This window comes from Montipora capricornis, chromosome 4, assembly GCF_036669925.1.
Source record: "Montipora capricornis isolate CH-2021 chromosome 4, ASM3666992v2, whole genome shotgun sequence".
NCBI classification, from domain to species: Eukaryota; Metazoa; Cnidaria; class Anthozoa; order Scleractinia; family Acroporidae; genus Montipora; species Montipora capricornis.
In genome coordinates this window covers 14,246,777-14,251,776 of record NC_090886.1, presented here as the reverse complement: position 1 = coordinate 14,251,776, position 5,000 = coordinate 14,246,777, and the positions used below count along the sequence as shown (strand labels likewise).

General features: G+C 39.5%; 1 protein-coding gene across 4 annotated transcripts in view; it reads right to left on the bottom strand.

Annotated features, from left to right (window-relative positions):
* Positions 1–2,924: 2,924 nt before the first annotated feature.
* The window catches only part of LOC138045615 (autism susceptibility gene 2 protein homolog), a 31,987-nt gene continuing 29,911 nt past the window's right edge, over positions 2,925–5,000 (bottom strand). For all 4 annotated transcript variants that reach the window (XM_068892173.1, XM_068892176.1, XM_068892175.1 and 1 more), the window contains one exon: positions 2,925–5,000. This exon is cut by the window's right edge and continues 3,015 nt beyond it. The gene's annotated coding sequence lies outside the window, so the exon portion shown is untranslated.

Genomic DNA, 5,000 nt, shown 5'->3' with positions numbered 1-5,000 from the left:
AGACGTTTTCTGAAATAAATTTAACATGTTTGTTGGGGCTTTACCATTATTGATATCATACATTAAAGTTGATACCGATTCATAATAAAGAAAAGTTATTGGTAGCACGTTTGCCTCAAGAAATAAAGGAATTGCATGTTCATGCCAGTCTGTGAAGTACAATAAGCGAAGAGCCCTTTTCTGAAGAATTAAAATTTTATTAAGATGAGTCTTGCATGCCTGGCCCCAGGCAGCAAGACCGTAGGTTAGATAAGGATGAACTAGTGACTTATAGATATTCAACAGTATTGATCGAGGTACAGACTGGCGTAGCTTTGCAATCAGCCCAACGTTTTTACCAATTTTTGTGACAATAGAATCAATGTGGTATTTCCAAGAAAGATTCTGATTAATGAGAACGCCCAGATATTTTATATAAACTTTAGACTCGAGACGAACATAATTATTTATTCTTTTCATTATCGAACATGCAAAGTTTTGGTTGATAAGCAAGTCGCTTTTGGTAAGGATGAAATATTACAAAGCTGGATTTTTTTATATTAAGAGTTAGTTTATTGTCTGTTAGCCAGTTACAAAGGTTTTGAAGTTCATTGTTGACTGTTGTTTCCAGATCTTTCAAATTTTTGTCCGCATAGAGAATGTTAGTGTCATCTGCAAAGAGGTAAAACCTTAATTTATTTGAGCATCTGTAGAAGTCATTGACATATAGCAAGAAAAGCAATGGTACAAGCACTGATCCTAGAGGAACTCCACATCCAACAACGGCTTTATCTGACATATAATGATCTACTTGCGTTGTTTGGGTGGAAGACACATTCGTAATCAACATGATCTCTTCGCTAAATTAACGATTATCGTCAATTCGTAATTTGCTTTGAATTTAGTGTTATCGTTAATTTTGGACACTATGTCCGAGGACTTGTCGTAGCAGAAAAAATAAGGAAATAAAAATCACATAAAAAAAAGTCTCCCATGCATAAAATATCGCTGCTGAAAAGTAATTAGGTCTAAACTAGATTAATAGAATTAACTATGAGAGAGTGATGTGAAGTGCTATTTTCTACCCATGTAAACCAGGTTGGGGTTAGAGGTTAGGGTTAGCGTTAGCCCTACTAATATAAAATGGGCCCACTGATGGACAGAGAAAAACTCCCAGGGTGGGAATTGAACCCACGACGTTCGGGATAGATCACCGCTGCTCTATCGACTGAGGTACAAGGTCATATGGGAGCAGGTCGTGGGAATTGAAGATGTCCAAATTCACGGCAATAAATATGTACAAATAGAAGGGGTAACCTGCCTCCGTCTGACCTTGTAGCTCAGTCGGTAGACAGCGGTGATCTAACCCGATGGTCGTGGGTTCAATTCCCACCCTGGTCAGAGTTTTTCTCTGTCCATCAATGGGCCCATTTCCATTAGTAGGGCTAACGCTAACCCTACCCCTAACCCGTAACCCTAAACCCATGGGTAGAAAATATCACTTCACATCACCCTCTCATAGTTAATTCTGTTGAAACTAATATAAATGCTACACGGCCAACGTTTGCATAAGCGTAACCCCTTGTACTTGTACCTAAACTAGATTAATAATTTATGCCTAAGCTTTGATTTTAAAATGTTTAGCTTTCACTTGAAGTTTCCTAACCGACCTTTTTCACTGTTTAATATTGTTTGTTGCCGAGTGATAATTCAGCATTATCAAACAGTGTTTAAAATATTTTCCCTGAGTAGTTACTTGTTACTGTGTAGTGGTCTAGTGATCAGGTGACGGGTAAATATTCAACATTCCCAGGTTCGAGGCATGTGTCCATACGCATGGGTCGTCTTTTGAACAAGATATCACCATTTCCCATGATCCATATCAAGCTTTCAGTCTTCTAAATTAACGATAATAGTAAATTCAAAGCAAATAACAAATTAACGATAATAGTGAATTCGATGTAGGGAATTGGTTGTTCGTAATAGAGGTAGGGTCGTACCTCTTGTAGAACACCATATTTCATTGGCTGTAAAGTGTCGTACTTCCTATTGTTTTCTATGCCAAATCCATTGTCATCTTCGTTCATTCTATTGTTCTTTTGCCCAATTCTAAACCCAGTTCATTGAGGTACGACACGACCCCGTAATGGGGATTTACATACCAACTACGCATGCCACAGCTTTCAGTTAAGGGATGTCACCGGGTTTTTTTTGCCTAAAAACTCTAACGGGGTTTTTTACCAAGGCGCAAGTTAAGCTGCTCCCCGTCGATAGAATTTCATCGGACACGCACGTTACCGCATTGGACTTATATTGTTGCTGGCTCAGTTTTACGCTGCAAGGCATGGATAACTGAAAGAACGTGTGGCGCTGTAACCTTCCATGCCTTCTTTTTTGTTTTGACCGGTCAATCAAACCAACCTGTTGCCAGTCAGAGGCAAATAAATGACCGTTGGTGTGGGCCGAAGACAGTGTCACCAATCCCCATAGCAACTACTGGATGACGACAGAGTGGACGTAAGGACACTAGGCTATTTCCGAGTTCATGTCTGCCTCCTCTTCAAAGCGAGTCTAAGTGCGAATTTTTTGTAATGGTAATTAGTTGTACTTTACATATGAACATAGTTAGTTCTACGATATGAATGAAAACTAATTTTCATAAGAAAAACTTCGCACTTAGACTCGCTTTAAAGAGGAGGCAGACATGAAACCGGAAATGGCCTATTGAAAAAAAGAGAGAAAAAATGAAAGGAAGGAGGGAGGGAAGGAAGGCTATGCCAAAAGTAGAATAGTTTCAATTATCTGGAAGACGTCCCCTAGGAAAGCTTGCCCCTCCACTGCTCTTTTTCAAGTTCCCTCAAATTCAAAGGGAAAGTGGCGCTGTGCTGGCTCACCTCAAATAACGGCCAGAACTTAACAAACAACACTACACCGAGACAGTTCTAAGGGCAAATAATTTAATTCCTCCTTATTAATATTGGAATTGTTTGAACTTAAATCGATTTTCCTCTTATATTTGCTTTTAATATAAGTAATCTGAGGAAAATACAAAGAATCTCTCAATTAATCTTCTACAGATATCAAAATGTACACGTTGTTGGTATGCGGAAGGGAACTTTCCTCGAGAAAATATCCTACATCAACATTTCAATAACAACAATCTGTCATTAATGTGAGCAAACAAGGGCAAAGGAAAGCCCCTACTGGTAATCGATTTTACTCTTGACAATTGCGATAGCTCTGTCAAAATGTGTATAACATTAATCGAAAATAAAGTCAAACATCGGACTTCAATTTCCTGTAATTTCAACTTGGACACATATTTGTTCACTGGAAAGTATATCTCGGTTGCCTTTCAAATTAACACCTGTGGTCAGGATTTCATTTCGCCTCTTTCGCGGACCTTCATTTGGGGTTTTCACGAAAACGGACGGAGTGTAACATTCAAGAAATGTCACACTCGAAATTGCGTCTAACGACCCAAATTTAGGAGGAGAAATGCTGCCAATCAACGTCTTGACGTCAACCATTTGTCTCCAATTTCGTACAGTCGTGCGAAAGGGAGGCAGTAAAAATTTCACTTCCTGGGAGGAAATACCTGCCTTTTACGGTTTGCGATGCAACTGTCCGTTTCGTTCACGATCGATGCCATTCATCGGCCCACCACACTGAAAAATCTTTCACAATTACTTTTTTTGCAAATAAAGAAAAAGTACCGCATCCAGTAATAGTATTGAACCTGGGCTATTCGATACTTAGCCGGTACATGTCCCTAACCACTACACTCGGCCAAACCATTGACCAATGATTTTCACATTCCCCCAAATACACTTTGTTTGCCCCCCAAATTTTGCATAAACCATTGTTTTCAAATGCTCTTGGGACACTGAATAGTTAATTGCCGCTCCCCGTAGGCGCTTTTCAGGGCCAACGAAACGACGGACCAAAACAACAACAACAACAACTGTTAAGAATCCCAACTGGCCAGAGGCAAACCAGTTGGCAATTTACACGTACAGCTGGGAAGTTGAACCAGGGATTCGAACTACCAGGATCAAATTCAATGAGTGGTCAGAGCGGGTCTTGAACCCGGGATCCAAGCGCCCTAACCACTGGTTCCAAAGCGCATTTGAAAAAAATGGGGTATGCAAAATTTGGGAGCAAACAAAGTGCATTATAGGGAATGTAAAAATGGTCAATTGGAAGTTTTCTACAGCTTAACACTCTAAATAATATATCATTCAGTTAAAAACTGTTTGTTCTCTGTAACACTAAGCCTTAACTTCTCACTAATACTAACCCTAAACACCCTTCTCACGTTATTGGTTTAAAGTCCACCTAAAGTCAAATATTTTTTGTTCCTAATAGGCTACTTTCAAAAATACCATAACATTCTTTGTTTGCCCTCCAAAATCTTGCATACGAAGTTTCCACTTTCGAATAGTCCCAAGAGAAAATAAAAACAATGCTTATGCAAAATTTTGGAGGGCAAACAAAGAGTATTATGGTACTTTTGAAAGTGGCCTATATAAATCTCCCCATTCAAAGCAAACATATGTCACCATTGTTATCCAGAATTTCGCTTTTTCTGTGCCCGTGCAAGCCACGTACACTAGGCAGCACTAGCAGTAATTTGGTCCCACGAACGTGATGTGAGAGGCACGCGTCTATTCTCGATTTTACGTCACAAACTGCTTTGCATTCCTATTTTCAAAGAAATTTTGCATTGCAAAGCAGTTTGTGACGTAAAAGCGAGAATAGACCCATGATGCCTCTCACATCACGGTCGTCGTCTTGCCCGGCAGATAAAAAGCGAAATTTTGAGGTAAGAATCGTCAAAAATGTTCGCTAATTCGGTGGGGAGATATTGTAGACTAGAATATTTGAGTTTAGGTGTACCTGAGTTTCTCAGTCTGAGTTTAGTTTTTAGCCAATTTAGCGGAAACTTAAACCACTTCGGGTCCAATTCGATGGAAGGCTTGGTTTCTAAGCATGGCATCGACCGTTTACGAAAGGGTAAT